The sequence below is a fragment of the Manduca sexta genome, chromosome 20, assembly GCF_014839805.1.
Source record: "Manduca sexta isolate Smith_Timp_Sample1 chromosome 20, JHU_Msex_v1.0, whole genome shotgun sequence".
NCBI lineage: Eukaryota > Metazoa > Arthropoda > Insecta > Lepidoptera > Sphingidae > Manduca > Manduca sexta.
The window spans coordinates 8,617,259-8,642,551 of NC_051134.1; the positions used below are offsets into that span (position 1 = coordinate 8,617,259).

The 25,293-nt window shown below is 36.1% G+C and overlaps 3 long non-coding RNA genes and 2 other non-coding genes across 5 annotated transcripts; 4 read left to right on the forward strand and 1 right to left on the reverse strand.

The window, feature by feature from the left end:
* Window positions 1-1,470: 1,470 nt before the first annotated feature.
* Window positions 1,471-1,543, forward strand: Trnam-cau. Its single transcript has one exon. It is a non-coding gene; the product is annotated as a tRNA-Met (tRNA).
* Window positions 1,544-6,424: 4,881 nt separating this feature from the next.
* Window positions 6,425-6,497, forward strand: Trnam-cau. Its single transcript has one exon. It is a non-coding gene; the product is annotated as a tRNA-Met (tRNA).
* Window positions 6,498-16,192: 9,695 nt separating this feature from the next.
* Window positions 16,193-18,061, reverse strand: LOC115446473. The gene is made up of 3 exons (XR_003938921.2): window positions 17,923-18,061; window positions 16,987-17,392; window positions 16,193-16,354 (listed from the first exon to the last, which is right to left on the reverse strand). It is a non-coding gene; the product is annotated as an uncharacterized LOC115446473 (long non-coding RNA).
* A 118-nt stretch (window positions 18,062-18,179) lies between these two features.
* On the forward strand, window positions 18,180-19,598 carry LOC115446471. Its single transcript, XR_003938920.1, has 2 exons — window positions 18,180-18,288; window positions 19,287-19,598. It is a non-coding gene; the product is annotated as an uncharacterized LOC115446471 (long non-coding RNA).
* A 4,396-nt stretch (window positions 19,599-23,994) lies between these two features.
* On the forward strand, window positions 23,995-24,927 carry LOC115448140. Its single transcript, XR_003939080.1, has 2 exons — window positions 23,995-24,123; window positions 24,691-24,927. It is a non-coding gene; the product is annotated as an uncharacterized LOC115448140 (long non-coding RNA).
* Window positions 24,928-25,293: the final 366 nt, after the last annotated feature.

The following is a 25,293-nucleotide window of genomic DNA, read 5'->3' on the forward strand; positions in this document are numbered from 1 at the left end:
CATAGATTAGAGTATGACTTTTGTATTTAGCCAGCTTATACATTTACGCTACTTGCATTAATCAAAACTAGTAAAACATACCGTTAGTTTAAAATACAAATATTACGTCTAAGATACTGTAAGTCAAGTCAAAAATTCAACATACGAACTCAACGTCAAGCAGTAAGTGAAGACATTGTTATAGTACTATTTTGCACAGTACCGTAACAGGCAGTTGATTCAAATGTAAGACTCCTGTTGCAATAAATTTAAAAAACATTTTATTGCCCCAACCCCACTTCGGTGTGGTCATCGCAAATAGATGAGAAGTAACTTACCACGTGCTCGCGCTCTAAAATCTATGTCGTCTGCAAAGACTGCTGAAGCCAGCAGCAAAACTAGGAAGGCAATCTTCATGATGAATGCGATTTAGCAGATCCGGAGAAATATGATTACTGACCGTTTGCACACCCCTTATATATGAATTATATTTGAAGGAAACGCTGTATTAATTACGGCATGCAGTGATAATATATTTTATTAGAGCATACATTATTTGATATTCCATTGTCATGAAAGGAAACCGTTACATTATATTGTTGATAGGTAATTTTAAAAGTTCACGCTTTATATTTTTCCTGACTGGGTTCTGTTAGTTCGTTTGAAAGGAAACTACACTGCATATATACATATATTTTTATATACATATGTATCACAAGCGTTTCTCCTTCTTCAAGGGTAGGCAGATTGGTTATAGCATCTACTTTTCGTTAACCATTTTGAGTGTCATATAATTTGGGGCGAGCCATTTACCGAGCACAATTACAGACTTCGGGAATATGAACCTGGGCAAAATTAACTTAATTCCTCAACACAGCAGTCGCGCCGCAATAAAATGGCGCTACTGAGGCATCACGCAGATTTTTTTTTTTTGGAATAAGAAGACGCGATTGGCTCAATAAACGAAGAACGTTACGCTCGTAGGTACAATGCAATGTAAAGTATTAGCTTTTGCTCGCGGCTTCGTCTGCGTGAAGGAGTTTACCGGGACAAAAGTCTCGCGATAGAAAGTAGCCTATAACCTTCTCAGGGTCATAAACTATCTCCTTAGCAAGTTTCATAATAATCCGTTCAGTAGATTTTGACAAAATCGATAACATATTATAAGACAGACAGAAGAGGACCTTATTTTATAACATAATATGTACATATAGCTATTAGCCATGTACTAAGATTTTATTTTAATATATTGCTTTGAATAACGAGACGAGCTTGCCGTTCGCCTGATGGTAAGCAATACGACCACCCATAAACAGTAAAAACACCACCCACCACCTTGAATTACAAAGTATTGTTTGGTATTCTACTGCACTCGCCATCCTGAGACGTGAGATGTTAAGTCTCATTATGTCCAGTAGTTACACTGGCTACACTGTCCTTTAACTTATACCATATTATACATGATTATAGAATTAGGTCAACCTTGCACAAGCCTCGGTAGCGCAGTAGGAAGCGCGTAAGTCTCATAATCTTAAGGTCGTGAGTTCGATCCTCACCCGGGGCATTGTTTTTTGTGAAAAGCGAATTTTAATACCTTTCTCTCTCGTAATAGAGTTTCAATGATTTATGAGGGCATCCATGTAAAACAATCGTCCAGTTGGGACTGAAAAGGAATGCCAATTCGAACGTCAATAGGTTGAAAAACCCAAGGAGTCTACCTCTGACTTTTTGAAGTTATATGTGTACTGTTTATTGATTATTATCGTTCTTATTTAACGATAAAGGAGAACATCGTGAGGAAATGTACTTACCTGAGAATTAAATTCTTTTCTTTCCTGCCAGACCGAGCTGATTTCTTTGTTTACTATCATCTGTTTTATGCCTAATATAAAATGTATCGCTAAGACATTAGATGTTAAGCATTATTATATGCAGTAGTTACACTGCCTACAATATTCTTCAAACCGGAACACAACAGTGCTGCTTGGCTGCAGCAATAGACATTGCAGTGGTACCTACATACCCAGACGCATTCCCCTATATGAAAGACCAATACCAAGATACGTCGCATAGCGGCCAATAACTCGACTACACGACTCTCAAACCATAACAAAAATGCATGCAGTATGTTATGCACATGCATACAATGCTCTTCCTCCTCGAATCGTTTTCCTCATTGATGAGGGTCATGATCTCCTGAACATTGAGTAATCTTTGTTTTAATTAAGTTGGGTCACCTATTCCTATATTTGGTATCGTGGAGCGCAATATGAAGTTTGGTGCTAAACGTGGAGCGGGTTTGGTCCGACCATCTGGGCCCTTATTCTGTATGATAGTGTAAACGCGTAACGCGGCCGTGTCATGTTATCTCCGAGAAATGTGCGTGGAATGGTATTCTGTAAGTCAAATTTATATAGTCCTAAATATGACGCGTTGTGTTACGTGCTTGTTACGCACTGTTAAAATAACGTGCGGGATAGAGAATAAGGCCCCTGATGAGATTACTACCTTTCGGACATTTGCCCTCGACTTTGACAGTAACCATGAGCTGATCGAGGTTATGTCCGTCCTTTCTGGCTATGTAGTCGAAAAACTCCAATATTGACAAGATTAATTGTGGAAAGCCTGGTTTAGGCATACAATGCTGCTTGGCGGAAATATGTAAACGACAAGATAGTCGCATCCGTATCAACTTGATCACTTATATAAATTTGCATGCTGTGGTCTCCTATAATTGAAGAGGCACGTCCCATTGTTAATTGTAAAAATGCTACGACATTGTTTTTATGATATGCCGTGTATCCTTCCTTGGAGGTCCTTAAATAAATAATAATAAATAAATCACTGATTGCCTTTCAAAAGCTGGTTTTCAAACCATGTAATCTGCTTACGCGTTACATTAGGATAGTTTTTCTATAAATCGTCCATAATCCTATTATATTGTTCGTAGAAAACCTGAAACCTTAACACAGTTGTATGTTTTTTATGTTAAATTGCATCCCGAATTAAAGTATAATCGTTGAGGAACAATTGGTCAATTCTAAATTGAGACATCACTTCTGTGGTTGGATATATCATCCATTGGATATGTAGTTAATTTTCATGGCATTTTTGTGTGCTCCAAAAAATATAAATAAACAATGTACATCGTAAGACTATGCCTGTTCCGGGATATACGGAGTAGTAACTTTTGACCACTTTGACTAACCTGGTGACCGAACCTGAGACATCAGCACTGCTATCGTATCATACAACTACAAGCCTAAGGCTAGTATTATTATAATTTTATTAAAATATATTATAAAAATTCAAAGTCCACAATAAAACCATTATTTATGATGAGAAACTATTTATTATGAACTCAGTTGGACATCAGATGTTAGCGAGGTTGCAGTTGTTTTAATGATGTTTCTTAGCCTTCTTCAGCTTTTTGAGTTCGTCAGCTACGATAGGGTCGACCTCGCACATGCAGGATCCGTCGACGCACAGTTGTTCCACGGAGTTGTAACATTGCATGCTGCACACCTCAATGTGAAATTTATGCCTGATATGGCGATAGGCTCGCCCGCTATCACATCATGGGACCGACTTCATTGGCGAAAAAAGAGTACCCTGGTTGCGCCTCTGCATACCCCTTTGGAGATAAATGCGAGATGTGTGTGTTGAGGTATTGTTTGCATTTTGAATTCTTCTAAATTTGTTACTTTACAATATCGATAATATTAAGCAAAGCTATGAATATATTGAGAACAAATGGTGACTGCCAAATATTTCAAAGACGAATATTATCAGATGTCTGTCCAAGTTTTTGTTAAGCCTAGAAAAAAAACTGAGATACCATACAATTCGTTCAAGAACAAAATGAGCAGCGGGAAAAAGCCTCAGAATGAGACACTAAGTTGTACACAATTAATAAAAAAATATATACACAAAATGAAAAAATTTAATAACTACTCAAAACCATTTTTAAACAAACCATTTAAAACAAAAGAATTATTGTTATGCATCAATGTTTTCATTTTGGGTGCTTCTTCTTGTTTAGGTCCTCCAGCTCGCAGTAGCAGGATCCGTCGACGCACAACGCCTCAGCGGAGTTGTAGCACTGCCAATTGCAGACACGCTCGCAGTCTTTACCGAGAGAACAATCAGTGCCGTCCCGTAGTCCTATAATGTGATAGAGAATAGAATAATTTCAAGTCTTAACAAAACCACCTCTAGAAGTTCGGTTACGTAAATGAAAAATATACAAAAATGGATTCGATGCTTTGGTTGTGATTTTCATTGTCCTATACACATAAAAAAAGTATTTGTTATTTTAAAGCTAGAAATATTAAGTAACTTAGATATAGATATAAACATTTATTGTTGCAATAGAGGAACACATTATCACTAATTAAATAATAAAAAAGTTTGTAAATTACATATAATAAAAACTCTTGTGTTACGTTTTCTTCCCAAAAAACGACATAATATGAACTTTATTTTTTCAATAAATAAAAAATATAATTATAAAGAAAATGTAATTATCTGGTAGACAAGTAAGCAAGCTACATTAAATTAAAAGAAAAATTAACAGGCGACCGAAGCCGCAAACTGTATTATGGGCCTGTATCACAAATTTCTAGTAAATATTATTTTACAGTTATCGTATTAAACAGCTAATGTAGATAGTATTAATGTTATTACCATTTATTTGGAAGCATAGATTAGAGTATGACTTTTGTATTTAGCCAGCTTATACATTTATGCTACTTGCATTAATCAAAACTAGTAAAACATACCGTTAGTTTAAAATACAAATATTACGTCTAAGATACTGTAAGTCAAGTCAAAAATTCAACATACGAACTCAACGTCAAGCAGTAAGTGAAGACATTGTTATAGTACTATTTTGCACAGTACCGTAACAGGCAGTTGATTCAAATGTAAGACTCCTGTTGCAATAAATTTAAAAAACATTTTATTGCCCCAACCCCACTTCGGTGTGGTCATCGCAAATAGATGAGAAGTAACTTACCACGTGCACGCGCTCTAAAATCTATTTCCTCAGCAAAGACCGCTGAAGCCAGCAGCAAAACTAGGAAGGCAATCTTCATGATGAATGCGATTTAGCAGATCCGGAGAAATATGATTACTGACCGTTTGCACACCCCTTATATATGAATTATATTTGAAGGAAACGCTGTATTAATTACGGCATGCAGTGATAATATATTTTATTAGAGCATACATTATTTGATATTCCATTGTCATGAAAGGAAACCGTTACATTATATTGTTGATAGGTAATTTTTAAAAGTTCACGCTTTATATTTTTCCTGACTGGGTTCTGTTAGTTCGTTTGAAAGGAAACTACACTGCATATATACATATATTTTTATATACATATGTATCACAAGCGTTTCTCCCTCTTCAAGGGTAGGCAAATTGGTTATAGCATCTACTTTTCGTTAACCATTTTGAGTGTCATACAATTTGGGGCGAGCCATTTACCGAGCACAATTACAGACTTCGAGAATATGAGCATATAAACACAATATCACCTGCGACGACCTGGGTAAAAATAGCACCCACACCCAACATCACGCATTAATCCCCGAAGGGGTGTGCAGAGGCGCAACCATGGCACCCACTTTTCGCTAAGTGTATTCCGTCCCATGATGTGATAGGGGGCGAGCCTATCGCCATATCGAGCACAAATTCCAGACGCCGGGCTGATGCTGAGCAATAAAACCCAAATATCACTTTGCCCGACCCGGGATTCGAACCCAGGACCTCAGAACACTGTTGTACCGCGCATGCAATACAACTACGCCACAGAGGCAGTAAAAATAACCTCATTCCTCAACACAGCAGTCACGCCGCAATAAGATAGCGCTGCTGAAGGAGTTGGGGAATTTTTTTGCAATTAGAAGATGCTACTGGCTCAATAAACGACGAACGTTACGCTCGTAGGTACAATGCAATGTAAAGTATTAGCTTTTGCTCGCGGCTCCGCCTGCGTGAAGGATATAAGTCTCGCGATAGAAAGCCTATAACCTTCTCAGGGTCATAAACTATCTCCTTACCAAGTTTCATAATAATCCGTTCAGTAGATTTTGAGAAAATCGATAACATATTATAAGACAGACAGAAGAGGACCTTGTTTTATAACATAATATATAGATATAGCTATTAGCCATTTACCAAGGTTTTTATATTTATTGCTTTGAATGACGAAACGAGCTTGCCGTTCGTCTGATAGTAAGCGATACGACAGCCCATAAACAGTAGAAACAACACCCACCACCTTAAATTACAAAATATTGTTTGGTATTCTACTGCACTCGCCATCCTGAGACGTGAGATGTTAAGTCTCATTATGTCCAGTAGTTACACTGGCTACACTGTCCTTTAACTTATACCATATTATACATGATTATAGAATTAGGTCAACCTTGCACAAGCCTCGGTAGCGCAGTAGGCAGCGCGTAAGTCTCATAATCTTAAGGTCGTGAGTTCGATCCTCACCCGGGGCATTGTTTTTTGTGAAAAGCGAATTTTAATACCTTTCTCTCTCGTAATAGAGTTTCTATCATTTATGACGGCATCCATGTGGAACAATCGTCCAGTTGGGACCGGAAAGTTGTGCCAATTCGTACGTCAATAGGTTCAAAAACCCAAGGAGTCTACCTCTGACTTTTTGAAGTTATATGTGTACTGTTTATTAATTATTATCGTTCTTATTTAACGACTAGCTTCCGCCCACAGCTTCGCCCACGTGGATTCCGGACTTCAAAAATGGAGCCGGTCGCGAACGTTCGAGAATGTTCGTTTTACGAAGCTACTCGCTAGGTGATTCGCTAGCCTCTAGGTGCCAAGCAAGCCTCCTGCCTGTGCGTTCGCGACCTTATATATATACAAAAATAATCCTTATAGCATGATTCAGTATTCATGCGTGATGGCTTATTATTAGCGTATTTCATGTATAACATTGGTGTTTCTATACCGATTTCTATGATTATTTTATATGGAATATTTAATAATGTTAACTTTTTTAATTAGGGATGACTAAGAGTGTTATAAACGTAAGAGTAGACAAATATAATGAGAAAGCTTCGAACTGCTAAGCTATCGGGAGTTACACGTGTTATTGTGAGTCAACCATAAAAGATAGACATATGCTGTCGTGGGATATTTTTTACATAATTTTAAGGAGAATATTTCCTTCATACATGATTTCTGTGTAGCTTTAACCATTAAGGTTGTACACGCGACGGAAGCTTAAAAAATGGAGTAACTGCTCCCGTTTTCCCAACATTTCCCTTCACTGCTCAGCTCCTATTAATTGTAGCGTGATGAAAAGTATACTATAACCAGCATAGGAGTATGACAAATAATTGTACCAAGTTTCGTTAAAATCCGTCGAGTAGTTTTTTGTTTCTATAACGGTTATACAGACAGACAGACAGACAAAAATTTTACTAATTGCATTTTTGGCATCAGTATCGATCCCTAATCATCCCCTGATAGTTATTTTGGAAATATATTTCATGTACAGAATTGACCTCTCTACAGATTTATTATAAGTATAGAAGAAGATAAAGGCGAACATCGTGAGGAAATGTACTTACCTGAGAATTAAATTCTTTTCTTTCCTGCCAGACCGAGCTGATTTCTTTGTTTACTATCATCTGTTTTATGCCTAATATAAAATGTATCGCTAAGACATTAGATGTTAAGCATTATTATATGCAGTAGTTACACTGCCTACAATATTCTTCAAACCGGAACACAACAGTGCTGCTTGGCTGCAGAAATAGACATTGCAGTGGTACCTACATACCCAGACGCATTCCCCTATATGAAAGACCAATACCAAGATGCGTCGCATAGCGGTCAATTACTCGCCTATACGACTCTCAAACCATAACAAAAATGCATGCAGTATGTTATGCACATGCATACAATGCTCTTCCTCCTCGAATCGTTTTCCTCATTGATGAGGGTCATGATCTCCTGAACATTGAGTAATCTTTGTTTTAATTAAGTTGGGTCACCTATTCCTATATTTGGTAACGTGGAGCGCAATATGAAGTTTGGTGCTAAACGTGGAGCGGGTTTGGTCCGACCATCTGGGCCCTTATTCTGTATGATAGTGTAAACGCGTAACGCGGCCGTGTCATGTTATCTCCGAGAAATGTGCGTGGAATGGTATTCTGTAAGTCAAATTTATATAGTCCTAAATATGACGCGTTGTGTTACGTGCTTGTTACGCACTGTTAAAATAACGTGCGGGATAGAGAATAAGGCCCCTGATGAGATTACTACCTTTCGGACATTTGCCCTCGACTTTGACAGTAACCATGAGCTGATCGAGGTTATGTCCGTCCTTTCTGGCTATGTAGTCGAAAAACTCCAATATTGACAAGATTGATTGTGGAAAGCCTGGTTTAGGCATACAATGCTGCTTGGCGGAAATATGTAAACGACAAGATAGTCGCATCCGTATCAACTTGATCACTTATATAAATTTGCATGCTGTGGTCTCCTATAATTGAAGAGGCACGTCCCATTGTTAATTGTAAAAATGCTACGACATTGTTTTTATGATATGCCGTGTATCCTTCCTTGGAGGTCCTTAAATAAATAAATAATAATAAATAAATCACTGATTGCCTTTCAAAAGCTGGTTTTCAAACCATGTAATCTGCTTACGCGTTACATTAGGATAGTTTTTCTATAAATCGTCCATAATCCTATTATATTGTTCGTAGAAAACCTGAAACCTTAACACAGTTGTATGTTTTTTATATTAAATTGCATCCCGAATTAAAGTATAATCGTTTAGGAACAATTGGTCAATTCTAAATTGAAACATCACTTCTGTGGTTGGATATATCATCCATTGGATATGTAGTTAATTTTCATGGCATTTTTGTGTGCTCCAAAAAATATAAATAAACAATGTACATCGTAAGACTATGCCTGTCCCGGGATATACAGAGTAATAACTTTTGACCACTTTGACTAACCTGGTGACCGAACCTGAGATCTCAGCACTGCAATCGTACCATACAACTACAAGCCTAAGGCTAGGCAGTTTGGTATTATTATAATTATATTATAAAAATCCAAAGTTCACAATAAAACCATTATTTATGATGAGAAACTATTTATTATGAACTCAGTTGGACATCAGTTGTTAGCGAGGTTGCTGTTGGTTTAATGATGTTTCTTAGCCTTCTTCAGCTTTTTGAGTTCGTCAGCTACGATAGGGTCGACCTCGCACATGCAGGATCCGTCGACGCACAGTTGTTCCACGGAGTTGTAACATTGCATGCTGCATATCTCTTCGCAATCTTCGCCAACTTGGCAATCGGGCTCGTCGCCTAAAAGTGTATATTAGACTGTGTATACAAACAATGCTCATAATGAAGATCACTAAGTGGATGCTTTTGAATACATACCATCGTGTACAGAGACGGTGTCGCTCGTGTGGGCCTGTTTGGCGAACACAGCCGCTGCCAGGAGGAGTACGACGAAAGCAACCTTCATGATGAACAAATGAGCTCTAAATGTTTCAGAGAACTGTGATTATTGACAACGACCAGCTACTATATATACCACTATTTTTCATGGTCAATGACGCATTTCATCTTGCTTTTAATGCGTGTCCCTGATTAGTTTGTAATAAGGCGTAATCTGTTTCAACAATATTAACTTAATTATAGTAATTGACGTGGATAAAAACCTAGATATCTTCAAATGATTTTCTTTTGTGTTTGGCCCATGATAATGTATTATGTAACACACATGTATATCCAAAGAGATAGGTCAAGATGCAAAAGAATTCTTCATTTTATCCTTCTACAATAATATCAAGGCCCAGCCGATTATGGTTACAAACACAAATTCTAATGTCAACCATTTTATTTGCCTATCTTATGCACTAAATATATGTTTATCAACACGCATAAACTCAAATTACCAGGTATTGTCTGCCCGCGAATGAGTCTTTTCCTGCATAATAATAATAATAATATCAGTCCTGTATTATATACTTGCCCACTGCTGGGCACGGGCCTCCTCTACTACTGAGAGGGATTAGGCCTTAGTCCACCACGCTTTTCCTGCATAAGTCTTGCTCAATTCTAAATACGTTCATTCGGAATCAAAAGTCACCTATCTTATTTTAATGCTGAACTCAGCCTGCCCATGAAACAAAAATTTCATCCAAAATCATTTAGCGATTTTACTAATCATCAGAATAATTTTGTATACAGTATTGTTATTACTATATTAGTTTCTAGGATGGACCATAAGATACATCCTAAATTTATAATATTGATTTCCACTATGGAGATTGTAAGATTATATTGTGTTCTTTAGGTCAGGCAAATTTGTCTTACGTTATATCCCCGAGAAGCAAATAACATTAGACAGGCGACTGATTATAACAAACCACACCATCTCATTTTAGTAAGTATCAATTTTGAAAGTGTATTCGCCGACCCCATAACGTAGTCTCAAAGGAAGTGTAGGATTTTGTGAGAGTTTTTTATTATATGATATGTAATTAGATACTATTAAATTTTTTGGTCCAATTCCATTATATATACCCCTAGTTACAGGGGTAGCCTTACGTTATTGATAGCTCGTAACTTGGACATGAAACATCTCTGCCTTTGCTTCATCATTGCTTGCTTCATCAATCATTATTATTATTATTTTTGCTTTAGCACACAGCTTTATACACTGTTTTTTTTTATTTTATATTTTTTTTCTTATTTTTTATGTTTTGTGTTTTGTGTCTTTGTCAAATTTATGATTCACACCAACTTAGTGTCCAAAGGTAATCTTGGTCCCTCACTAAAAATCAGCGCTGCGGTATCAGATATAATGGTACTGCAGCAAGGATCTGAATGAGGATTCCCATTGGCACAATAATTGTGTATTTTTCTTCATATGTTTTGATTTTATCATCTTTTATTCTACATGTTATTGTAGTATTATTATCTTAATAATAAATCTTTCTTACTATCTGTAAAGGGGAAATAGTCTGGCTGAGATTATGGAAGTAAATAATTATCTACATACAAATAATTACTAGATTATGTTCATTATATAAGCGTTTCAAATTATCTTATCAATGCAATGGTCATTAAAATACAGTAAAATAATATGCTCCGTTTAATTAATACCATAGCAGTCACAATAACTGCACCATTTACTTCATGGTAAGATTGTGTAAAGAACAGTTTCGGGTTGATGTCGTCATTTCTTGGAAGCTAAGCGTCATGACAGTATGACAGTTGATTACAACCTCAACTTATTAATACTAGTTGTTATAGTAAATGCACCTGTATCTTAATATCCATCTGGTCTTATTTTCCACGTATCCATAAAATAATACTAGTGGTGACCCGCTGCTGGGCACGGGCTACCTTCACTACTTAGAGAATTTTTATTTGTCTTAAATGTAGAGTTTGGGCAATACACTTTTCGCTGGCTTCATTTTTACTACCAGCTGCCGGGTTAATGTTAACCTTTTCTACGGATCCAAAAGCTATAATAACTTTAATCTTACATAGAAATGTAATCCAAGATATCCCACCCTATATGCCACAAATCTATGGAAAGGAATTATCATTTGGCAAAGATTAAGTTAACTAAAAATTGGTTTCAGATTTACGGTCCATTTCAATAGACGATCCTTATCCCTAACTAAGGATCAGTGGTACAAATAAACTATTCTAGTTGAATAAGACTGGATATATATATTGGATGTATCCAGAAAGTATAAAAAGTATAAAAATATTAAAAGGCAGCATATAGTCGCCCCCTCCCGGTGTTAAAAATAATTCATCAATTGCGAAAAGACAGGCAAATACTGGAAATGGGTCTTGCACAATACAATGCATCTTTAAAAAACATAATAGAAATGGCATAAATACTCAAAATTATAAAAATTTATTAGTTACTCAAAACTATAAAACAGAATGATTTAGAGTTTCCAGGATTTACTTCTTCTTGTCTAATTCGAGTTCGCAGAAGCAGGTCCCGTCCATGCAGAGTGCGTCCACGCCGTCGTAACACTGCAGGTCACAGATCTTCTCGCAGTCCTTGTTCATCTTACAGGGTCCGACATTCAGGTCTATAGTAAAGTTACAAAATTAATATACCATTTTAAGATAAAAAAAAATCTTGCATGTACAACTAAACAAAAAGAAAAGGAGTCTTTGGTGCAACTAGCCCACCTACTTTTCGCCATGTGTGTTTCGCTTTAGTTATCATAGGGAGCGACCCTATGGCCATATTGGGTCCAAATTTTAGACTCCGGGAAAGAAAAATCCCAATATCACTTTATTCGACCCAGGATACGAACCCAAAACCTCAAAGCAAAGTTCCTATCGCCCACGCAGTGCAGTACAATTTGAATATTTAAATGAACATTCTGCTTGTCTCATTATTTGTTTGAGTCGTTACAATTATGCCGGCCTTTTTAAAACCGAATATACATGGTCGCTATCCAGGTGGATACAAATATCTTGCCACTAGCACAATGTATACTAGCTACTGGTTTTCAAACTAGAACACGACACGTCTTCACATAGAACATAAATAAACGACAGCTACCAAAAGTCGATAATACAAAACAGAAGGTATCTATTAAAACCGACTCACGCATTAACAGATTATATATACCTGGATGATGAGCGGGAGTGTGCTTGATTCTACGGCCAGCTCTGTCATCCCATAATGCGAAGACCGTTGCGGCCATCAGCAGAACTAGGAAGGCGATCTTCATGATGAACTCGAGTACAATGGATTTGGAAAAGTGTGATTACTGAAGATCTGTACTTACCTTATATACGAATGATTTGCTTGATCTAGAACATTCTGTTTAATTAATTATGGCGCTTTCTGATAATAGATTTTATTGGACCTTTTAATTATAATCCATTGTCTGAAACGAGACCGTTACATAGCCTACTAACAGCCAGGCTTCGTTATCAATATATGTCACACATTTACTGCTTTCGTTGAAAAAGTCTAACTTATTTATGGGTTTTGGAGTTTGATGGCAAAATAAATTGGCACATACTCATTATGGGATCTTAAACGCCCTAAGCATTACAGCGTTAATTAAGGAAGACGTGTTAATAAAGTTAGCAAATATCATCAATACATAATGAAACACTTTATGTATGGGCTTTATGTGTGGGCTTTATCTATATTTATGGGCCAGCCATCTCATGATTTAAACCGACATGGAATCGACAACCGTTGAAATTAAGAATTCGAAAATATTGAAACAGATTCAATTCAATATCCTATTAAGAAATATAGATAGGTCGGTATATACCAATTGCCATGACGGAGAAATTTTCAATAATCATACGTTGATGCCCTTCTATTTTTTGTAAAGACTCTTGTATAAAATACTTATATGTCCTAGATTTAGGCTGTGGATTGTCAGTGTCTTCTACAAAGCCAATAGATTCAGTACATAATACATATACATGTTACAGCAAATTACTATAAAATATTACATGTGACGGTTTCATTTCATGACAATGGAATATTATATCATGCCCTAATTATTTATAATCAGCAACCGCATAATTAATTAACCAGCATGTTCTAGATCAAGCAAATCATTCCTATATAAAAGGATATCGAATCCTCAGTAATCACACTTCGAATCTGTTGTACTCGAGTTCATCATGAAGATCGCCTTCCTAGTTCTGCTGATGGCCGCAGCGGTCTTCGCATTATGGGATGACAGAGCCGGCCGTAGAATCAAGCACACTCCTGCTCATCATCCAGGTATATATAATCTGTTAATGCTTGAGTCAGTATAGATAGCTTCTTTTTTATATTTCCGACATTGAGTAGCTATGTGTTCTAGTTTAAAACACAGCAACTAATATAATTACAGAATCCAAAATATACTAATCGAAGTGGTTTTGCGCTTTTTTGCTCAGTATTATCCCGGAGTCTGCAATTTGTATCCGATATCGCGAAAAGGTCGTCCTTTAACATATCATGGAATGTAACACATATGACGAAAAGTGGGTGCCGTTTCTCCCCTGCCTTGCCTACCTACACCTTCGGGAATAAACGCATGTGTTTTTAATTTTGTAATTAGGTCTAAAGTTAGAAAATGCCACATGTAGTGTAATACGAAATTATGTTTAAGCCTAAAGAATTAGGCAAAGACACTTATGTACCTTCACATCGCCAAGCTTATTGTCCATGTCCGAATGTGATAGCGAATTCATTGCATACTATCCATATATGCCATTCCTAAGAAACTCAATTGGCTATTTATGAGTTGCAAAAACACGCGTTTATTTGCCAAATTTAGGGATTAAACACGAACGATCCACAGCCCTGGTACTATAGGCCACTGGAACTCTGTGGCGATTTTATTCAATAGTACTAACTTTTGCTCGGGACATCTGCATCTCTATTTTCAAAATACATCAATTTTCCACATTTGTAACACAAAAAATACTTACAGGGATGAAGTATGCGGGAGAATGTGAGGTTGGTGACGACTGCGAAGATTTGTGCAGCTGGCAGTGCTACAACTCGGTGGGCGAGCTGTGCATCGACGGGTCCTGCTACTGCGAAATGGAGGAAGTAGATAAGAAGAAATAATAAACGTTTTCAAAAAATTCACCAAGAAGACGCGTTTTGATTTTTTTCAATTTTGATTTAATAAATATGTTATTTGTGTTTTTGGAATATTATTCTATACATACGACTGCCAAACTTTATTTCGGATAACGTTTTATTCCAACCTGCAGAAATACTTAAAGTGGGCCACAATATTGAAGCCGATATTTAAAAACCTACTTTATTGTGATTTCCTTCTTATTATATTTTGTAACACACCAATGTAGTACGAACTCTTATGGTGTTATATATAAAACGAGCTGTGCCCGCGGCTTCATCCGCGTGGAAACCAGTATGTCACAAAGATTTTCCCGTGTAAATCCCGACCCACGAGATTTTTACAACCACGGTCTACGGTCAAACGGTTAAAGGGCAGTCAAACCACTTTCCATTTGTGTTTGTAAACAAGTTTGCTTTTTCACTAAACAGTAACATTGCTATGAAACTTTTATTCAGCTCTGAACATATTTTTTTTAAATTTAATCAATATTTTGGCAATAGATGTCTTAGCGGAGTGGAGTTGCAAGTGTTTAAAGGTAAATTTCATGGTCCAAATGTTTTAGTAAAAATATTGTAACTACTGTCTTCTAAAATATAAAATACGAAAAAATATCCAAACAAAATAGTGATTACGCTGATTCACTATTACACGATTCTATGTTATATTTGATGTGCAAATTGAATTAAGATCATATTCTAAGTCTATTTAGTTATGAATTTCCTAATTTATCTCGAAAGATATATAATATAGGAACCATGTCTTTTGTAATTTTTATTAACATGAAAATATAACATTTTTGCAATATATTTTTTTCTAGTGGTAGGTCTCTCATCACTCACATGTGAAAGTCGGCTCGGGTAGGTACCACCACAATGTCTATTTCTGCTGCCAAGCAACAGTGGTTTAAATAACATTGTAGCCAGTGTAACTACCGGACATAATAAGACTTAACATTCATATCTCAGAATGGCGAGCGCAGTGGAATACCAAACAATATTTTGTAATTCAATGTGTTAGATAGTGTTTCTGCTGTTTATGGACGGTCTCCTCGCTACCATCAGGCGAACGGTAAGTTCATCTCGTCATTCAAAGCAATAAAAAAAAGAAAATATAAATAAAAATGAACATAGGCCTTGTAATAGTAAGCAAGTAGTAGTAGTATCTTGATCCGCCAGGCCGCCGCTACTATGGCGACCAGCAATAACCTATCCTATCTCGCGAGATAGGATAGGTTATTGCTGGTGACGCTACGCTCACTATTACTACCTCTGCTGGTGACGCGAGATAGGATCTCGCGTCACCAGCAGAGGTAGTAATTGGCATAGACTTCATAGAATAAAATATTACTTGCTTCATAAAAAAACTTTGCTCTATCTATGAACAGTAAAGCCGAAAAACCTGAAACCCAGCATTCGGATTTTTATATTGGATTTTTTATTTCAGATTCCTTTCAATGAATGATTATAGTCGCTTCATTAGAGTTGATAATTATAAAGATTAATTTCAGGTGGTACGTAATTCACAGGGTTATTAAGTTATGACACATATATTCATTACGTTTTATTTCTGAATCCTATTTATAATTCTTGTCCAGAGAGGTCACTTTGCAGAAACAGAACCCGTCGACGCATATCCAATTCTTAGACAGACACACTTGATCACACACGTACTTGCAGCCTCTGGTCTACGCGCAGTCAGTCTCGATCTCTGTAACACAGAATATTATTTTTGTATACATGTTTGTCTACATGAATGTGATGCTTTCCCTACATATGACAAATTGTTTTTCAATTAATTCGCTTTTTTTAAAAGGAGTCGTTGACATATATTATACTTCTTAACTGTTTTGTAAATCAATCTTAAAATAACACCGTGGTCAGTGAAGGGTACATTTTCTTTTTTACGGGCCCAGCCAAGTGACCCTATAGCACCTAATGGTAAATGGGATCCAATGTAAAGTCGACACAATTATGCCGGCCTGTTGGTACCGGATATACACAGGCTATTCCCGAAACGCGACACTCTTACGTGGGCTACGATGCCTTGTGTACGGTGGTCGCTATTCGGGCGGATATAATATAAATTCTACCAATAACCAATGTAAACAAATAGAAAAACGTACAAAATTACTCGATCATTATGCTCTTATCAATTATAATAATAAAAAATATTTTAGCCCTTTATCATATATTGACCACTGCTGAGCACGGCTCTCCTTTACTAATGGTAGGGTTAAGGCGTTGATATATCACGCTGGCCTAGTGCGGGTTGATAGACTTTACATAACCTCGAAATTTTGATGAAGAATTCCTAAGTATATAGGTTTCCTTGATAGTTACCTTCGCAGTTAAAGCGAAAGATTATTGATAAACGATTCCCACGTAGCTTCGAAAAGTCAGAGGTGTCTTCTGCCTTGGGTTTTGAATCTTTAGATATTCTAGACATTCTTCTCGGCAAACCGTTCCATTCCCAACTAATTTATCGTGCAATTTCTTGTGAATTATTTCACTTTTGTGCGCTTATCAATTATTTTTATAGTATTTTACATTTGTTCTTTGCTATTTAACGGTCTACTGTTAATTAGCAAAGAACGGTTACCTAATCTATTAAGTAACCGTTTTCCGTAAAATTTTTGTTACAATCTTCACAATGTCCGCTCTACATAAATAGTATGTATGTATCTTAAAACTCTTTGCAAATCACCGTCATGCACTAACCTCGACCTCAGACATAAGATGTTAGAACCTGGAAAGGTATTAGTTTATATCATATTTCTTCTCTGAATACAGCATAAAAGAAGACAAAGAAAGAATGAAAGAAAAATGTTATTAGCTCAATATAAAAAGAAAGAAATATCCTTAAATTTAAGAACGTGTCACCGAAAACGCTAGTAAATAAAGCAAGTAATTGGATTCCTCATTATAATTTTCAAGATCGTTTTCTAAATATCGTAAATATTTTAAAACATCTTAATAGAGACTTTAAAAGTTTTTCATGAGAAATAGATATTTTAAATAGATCACAAATACATATATATTTAATACCTAGACAGGTAGACGGAGATGCATGTACATCTACGTTATTATATCAACACTATTATAGCTCAACACACACCACGACACTATCACCAGATCAGCCATAAATTCCAATTGTAAACAATTCAACCGTGTTCATTACACATATCTATTACTCATATAAAAAGTATTTATGATACGCAAAAAAGGAAGATAAATCAGAAGAATTATTTTAAAAGTAAATCTAAAATAATTACGAACCGACAGCACAAGCTATAGAGAATGCAAACAATCAAGAAAGGAATTTTAGATATCTTATCTGTAAATATAGTCCAAAACCTCAAGTTTCAGAGCGAATACATTGTAATTATCAAATAGCCAGTCTAAGTATACGGAAAATAACCTAATTAAGTACTCTAAAAATTACTATTATTAACCGTAAATTGCTTTGTTTGGTAAATTTTTCCGTAACAAAATATTTGTATATAAACAGCGTGGCAGCGGGTTACGCTTTTCAAATTAGAACAATGAAATTTATTTTCTTTTTGTTAATCCTACTCCATATAATTGCGGCTGTATGGCCTCATCAGAAAGGACATTCGCATCCTGTAAAATGGCATAAAAAAGGTAAATCGTAGTGTTTACACCATGGCATAGTTTGACTATAATTCTAAAATTTTAATTTGTTTCATTTTTAACGTTTATTTTTAACAGAGACAGTTACTGGTCCATTTCCTTTTTGAATTAAAGAAACAAAAATCTTTTCCGAATATTACTTCCCGATAAACAGAATATCTACCCATCTATCATATCTTGAAATAAGTGAACCATAAGAACATGAATACCAACGCTTTTTTTTCGCGTGCAAAAAATAGGCGTTATCGCTACCGTCACTTGGAGGGTCAATGGAACGGTTATGTTGGTTTCACCGCTCTTACGGTCCAATGTCGAAACTCTGGAGTATAGCATCCTGTAAAATGGCATAAAAAAGGTAAATCGTAGTGTTTACACCATGGCATAGTTTGACTATAATTCTAAAATTTTAATTTGTTTCATTTTTAACGTTTATTTTTAACATAGACACTTAGTTACTGGTCCATTTCCTTTTTGAATTAAAGGAACAAAAATCTTTTCCGAATATTACTTCCCGATAAACAGAATATCTACCCATCTATCATATCTTGAAATAAGTGAACCATAAGAACATGAATACCAACGCTTTTTTTTCGCGTGCAAAAAATAGGCGTTATTGCTACCGTCACTTGGAGGGTCAATGGAACGGTTATGTTGGTTTCACCGCTCTTACGGTCCAATGTCGAAACTCTGGAGTATAGCATCATCCGAGCAAACATTGGACCGAGTCCCTAACCCCTGTATACTCTACACCAGCATACCGACCAAAACTCACGGTGGCCTTGTTACACTAAGATAGCTACTCAGAACCGTCCTAGATGAATAGTAACCCTGCCTACCCTCTCGGAATCAACATTAAAAATATCACATCACGCCTTTCTTCCTATTCAAGGCCAGGCTCAGATATCACAGGCACATTTTGCATGCTATGTAAAGTCTCCAGTAATAAACACGATAGAGACAAATTATGCAATAGTGTTTCTCTATTTCAGAATTGGAACCAGTTATTTGCAAAACCGACGATGACTGTGAGGACGAGTGCCGCTATCGTTGTTGGCTCTACGTGAGTCCTCTGTGCTTCAAAGCTACGTGCTTCTGCAAAGTATATCCAACACATGTTATCTAATATCATATACTTATCCATACCTCCAATTGTGCACGAAAACTTGCACCATTGCACTAACGAAGGGAAGAGGGAAGGTGCGAGCTCTATATCAAATAGCGGAATTAGTCCCTAATACCTTAATTGTAAAACACATTGTAAACTCTTCTTTGATTTAATAAAAGAAAGATAAAAAAATACAGATATGTCTTCCAAAAACTTTATAAAACTGACACCCGTATATACAAATAATACTATGAGGACGTACAGTGCGAACGCGGTGTCGACAATTTCATAGATATTTGACTTTGTTTAGATGACGGACGGGCACTTGTAAACATTGTCATCTAGTTACTCAAAAAAACTACAGTGGACGAATAATTTTGATGATTAAATTATTAATTAACCAGCTTCCGCCCGCAGCTTCGCCCGCGTGGATTTCGGACTTCAAAAATGGAGCCGGCTACGAACGTTCGAGAATGTTCATTTTACGAAGCTACTCGCTAGGAGATTCGCTAGCCTCTAGGTACCAAGCAAGCCGCCTGCCTGTGCGTTTGCGACCTTATATATATACAAAAATAATCCTTATAGCTGCCTCGGTGGCGTAGTTGTACTGCATACGCGGTACGGCAGCGCTCTGAGGTCCTGGGTTCGAATCCCGGGTGGGGCAAAGTGATATTTGGGTTTTTCTGCTCAGTATCAGCCCGGAGTCTGGAATTTGTGCCCGATATGGCGATAGGCTCAACCCCTATCACATCATGGGACGGAACACACTTGGCGAAAAGTGGGTGCCATGGTTGCGCCTCTGCATACCCCTTCGGAGATAAAATGCGTGATGTTGTGTTTAATCCTTATAGCATGATTCAGTATTCACGCATGATGCCTTATTATTAGCGTATTTCATGTATAACTTTGGTGTTTCTATACCGATTTCTATGATTTTTTTTTATGGAATATTTAATAATGTTAACTTTTTTAATTAGGGATGACTGAGAGTGTTATAAACGTAAGAGTAGACAAATATAATGAGAAAGCTTCGAACTGCTAAGCTATCGGGAGTTACACGTGTTATTGTGAGTCAACCATAAAAGATAGCCATATGCTGTCGTGGGATATTTTTTACATAATTTTAAGGAAAACATTTCCGTCATACATGATTTCTGTGTAGCTTTAACCATTAAGATTGCACACGCGACGGAAGCTTAAAAAATGGAGTAACTTCTCCCGTTTTCCCAACATTTCCCTTCACTGCTCTGCTCCTATTAATTGTAGCGTGATGAAAAGTATACTATAACCAGCACAGGAGTATGACAAATAATTGTACCAAGTTTCGTTAAAATCCGTCGAGTAGTTTTTGTTTCTATAACGGTTATACAGACAGACAGACAGACAGACAGACAGACAGACAGACAAAAATTTTACTAATTGCATTTTGGCATCAGTATCGATCCCTAATCACCCCCTGATAGTTATTTTGGAAATATATTTCATGTACAGAATTGAACTCTAAAGCTTCGAACTGCTAAGCTATCGGGAGTTACACGTGTTATTGTGAGTCAACCATAAAAGATAGAGATATGCTGTCGTGGGATATTTTTTACATAATTTTAAGGAGAACATTTCCGTCATACATGATTTTTGTGTAGCTTTAACCATTAAGGTTGCACACGCGACGGAAGCTTAAAAAATGGAATAACTTCTCCCGTTTTCCCAACATTTCCCTTCACTGCTCTGCTCCTATTAATTGTAGCGTGATGAAAAGTATACTATAACTAGCACAGGAGTATGACAAACAATTGTACCAAGTTTTGTTAAAATCCGTCGAGTAGTTTTTGTTTTTATAACGGTTATACAGACAGACAGACAGACAAAAATTTTACTAATTGCATTTTTGGCATCAGTATCGATCCCTAATCACCCCCTGATAGTTATTTTGGAAATATATTTCATGTACAGAATTGACCTCTCTACAGATTTATTATAAGTATAGAAGATAAGCAAAATTTAGGACATGGCTGTATACGAGGCCAAACTTAAGTTGAGAATCTTACTTAATACCTACTTATTAATATAATTATTAGCATCCACCAAATTCTATCCTATAGAATGTTTCCAAAAAAAATATTTCATATTTTTTATGTCGTCCCAGGTGTTTTGTTTAAATTTAAATTATATGTTAAAACCTGTTTCAATACACCCTCGTGTCCAAACTCTACTCATTAACATTATCAACTATTTTAAAATAATTTTAAGGCAAAAAAATATCGTTTACTAATTACGTTATTATATTTTTATATTATTATGACGTCATCTAAAATTTATATAAAATTTATTTAAAATATAGTAACATAACCAAAAAACCGTAAGAACATTTAATACCATTTTCACACCATCGGTTAAAATTATAAAACACCAATTACAGCTCAAAACACATCGATAACTTGTTATCGCTAACTGTAACTAAACGCACCAAAACTGTAGCGAATGAATATAATTTTCCACTTACATAGAAACAATTCTATATCCTTAAATATAATAAAACAAAGTCCCTTGCTGCGTCTGTTTATTGGTCTGTCTGAACACGATAAACTTTAAAACTATATAACTGATTTGGATAAAATTTAGTATAGAGATAGCTTGAGACCCTGGGAAAATATACAGCGGGACTTTCGCCCCAGAAAATCTCTTTCACACGGGTGAACACACACACAACATCACGCGTTTATCCTTGAACGGGTAAGCAGAGACGCAACCAAGACACTTTTTGACAAGTGTGTTCCGTCCCATGATGTGATAGGTGGCGAGCCTATCGCTATATCGGGCACCAATTACAGACTCCGTGATGGTGGATCAGTAAAATCCAAATATCACTTTGCCCGACCTGGGATTCGAACCCAGAACCTCAGAGCTCCGCTATGCACGCAGTACAACTACGCCACCGAGGCAGTCATGGGTGAAGTCACGAGCAAATATTAATAAAATATAATATCATGTAATAAAATAACATGTTCCAACAAAATCAATTTAAAACTAGACTAATTTGTATCATGTAACAAAATGTTACAACTAAATCAATTTCAAACTGGAGTATATAAACGGGTTTAAAACCGACACCATCAGAAACTGCAGCTTCTACGATGAAAATCCTCAACTTGTTCTTCCTGGTGCTGGCCATCGCTTCAGTGATGTCGGTGAACTTGGACAAGCGGTGCCGCGCCATCTGTGGCAACCGCAGGAGGGAATCTGGCAAACCCCTGGACCCTTGCTGGTGTCTGGCACGCGAATCCGGAATAGCCACCGGCGTTTAAAGCGCAATAAATTGTCTGGACATTGATTAAGTTTTTTATTTATTCCTGAGTTATCTTTATTTATTTGATGTTTTGATAAAAGTCCTGGTCTATAAAATTCCGGGACAACAAGTAGCATATATTTTTTGGACCACGATTACGTACCAAAATTTCATTAAAATTTGTTTATTGCTAAGCGTAACACACTAATTGTCAGAGATGCATTTAGCTATCCAATTATTAGGTACAGTTACAGATTATAGACTAAACAAAGAATAAATCTATGTCGCATAAAAAACTAAATGGTTTAAAGGTTTATTACAACTATACACAACAATTAACTTAATAATATTAAGAAGAGAATTTAAAAATATGCATTACAGATGTAAAATCACACAATTTTGGGTAACAAATTGTAAATTATGTAAAATATGCATACAAAGTACAACCATAATATAACAGTATACATCCAAATAAATCATAAGTACTCATTAGGATTGCAATATATTTTCAACTAACCGTAAAATCCAAAAATGGAAATACGATTGCTTATTTTAATTTTGCTGATTGCTGTTTTTTTTTTTTTGAAAAAGGAAATGTTTTAAATGTTCTGACATTGAAGTCCTGAAACTTTTCTTGGTTTTTTATATTTTTAAAATAATCAAACTCAATTGTCATGATTTTTTTTTATATACAACCAGCAACCAATTTAACTGATTAATTCAAAATTCAATTCATCTTTAAAGTTTTATCTGCTCATCAACAATCGTTTTTTTTTTCACTTAAATAAACTTTAAGGAGTTTACTTTTTTAAGAAAATAGAATATTTCGATTGATTTTAATGTGTATCAACGTTTTCAAGTTAAATTCAGAACGTTACTCAATATCTCAGAAAATTACATACATCGATATAATTTTGTTTTCTTATAACTACAGCAAGAAAGGAAGATTTATTGTCTTTTATAACCCTGAATTTTTTCCCTAGAACAGCTGTCTCCTTGAAGACTTCTATGAATATATCTACGACTACGGGAAATACAGATGAGCCCATCGCTACCCCCTCTACTTGTACATAAAAATTTTCATTCCACAACATATAATCAGAAGTGAGGCGGAATGCCGCCATAATTATGTTCATTAAACAAATACTAAAAGGATCATTAAAGTCAAAACATAACACTGTATTAATCCATACTATAACTAATGGCTTGCACGATAACCTAGAAAATAACCAATCAATTGGTAATGCTAAAACAAATCAATTTAATAACCACATAACTACTATTATTTTGCATTATTAAATAATTTCAATATATAAAGAGAACAAATTGGGCGAAATTAGTAGAAGGTGGAATTTTGTCAACATGTTCAAACTTTACTTGTTGATCTTACTTATAGCGTCCGTCTTTGCTGGAAAGAGTGGGTCTCGTCCGCGACATCGTAAGTGCCCATCCTATATATAAAAATAAATTAATGTCTGTATGTTCCCTATAGGCACCAAAACGGCTGGATCGATTTTAATTACATTTTTATAGGTAAAGATTAGCCTAGCGAGTCATCTTGGGAGGTTTGGAAGCGATCAGATCTCCAGAAGTTGTCTGGCTATAGATAATTTATGCTATCCCTGCGAAACCGTAGCGGGTCACTAGCGTGATATACAATAAATATCGTTATATTTGTATTAAGATGGGTAGAAAGCAGGTGAGTAATATACCTGACCAAAGACTGTCCCCTTAGAAAAAAACTATTCCTTCCTCATATTATGCTCATTTTTGTAACTCTAGATTGAAAAGTAGTGTAGGCACACTACTTTTCAATCTAGAGTTGCAGTAGGCTTGTAGTAGGCACTACAAGCCTAGAAAAAAAATTCGCGACACACTGGAGACCAAATATTATTTTGATCTCCCAAAACCCTAATCAGCAGAGCGAGACAGGGTGTCACTTAAAATTTTCTATAATTTTGTACAACCCAACAAGCTGGCCTATTATTATTATTTTTTTTTACAGCCGAATGCATCATCCACAGTGATTGTATTAGATTCTGTTCAGAGAATTGCGACGCTGCAGCGGTAGATCCATTATGCTTTGACGAGCAGTGCTGGTGCCGGCCAGAATCTTTCAATGGGCGCATGAAACTAATGTAATGGACATGGCAAATTAATTTCCCTCTCTTCCGAAGAACATGTGGCTACATTTACATCATACTCTGTACATAGTTTAGATCAGTAAACATGCATGAATCAGTGTAGTGTTTTAATTTTAATACCTTCAGTAACTTCCAAATTTTAAAGACATAATATTAGGAAATCAGTTTCTTTGATTTTTTTTTATTCCTCACAATGACGAGACGAGCTTGGCGTTAGCCTGATAGTAAGCGATACGATCGCCCATAAATAGTAGAAACACCGTATAACATCTTGAATTACAAAATATTGTTTGGTATTCCACTGCGCGCCATCCTGAGACATGAGATGTTAAGTCTTAATATGTCCAGTAGTTACACTGGCTACAAGGTTCTTCAAACCGGTACACAACAGTCATTACACATTGCTGCCTGGCGACAGAAATAGGCATTGCGATGGTTACCCACGAAGACTCTTAGATATGGGA